Here is a 291-nt window from a genome sequence, read left to right on the forward strand (position 1 = left end):
AGCTGTCACTCTATTTGAACTGAGTTATAATCTGCCCCACTACAATTTCTTCCAGTTGACACTGATTTAGGCTTTCTGGAGACATATTGAACTTAATCTGCTTGATAGTCCTTGAAATACCTGAAAACAGTAATTATGTCCATGTCACATCTTCAGCACTGTATGAAGATAAAGACAGAGACAGCTCTAGAGCTGTCTATGTACATAAAAGGAGACTTCCATTTCCAGGCTTTTTCCTATCCTGGTTGCCATGCACCAAAGTACTTTCACTTCTAAGTCTTTTTTTTTTTT

The sequence above is a fragment of the Otolemur garnettii genome, unplaced genomic scaffold (assembly GCF_000181295.1).
Source record: "Otolemur garnettii isolate 467f Iridium unplaced genomic scaffold, OtoGar3 scaffold00025, whole genome shotgun sequence".
Taxonomy (NCBI): Eukaryota; Metazoa; Chordata; class Mammalia; order Primates; family Galagidae; genus Otolemur; species Otolemur garnettii.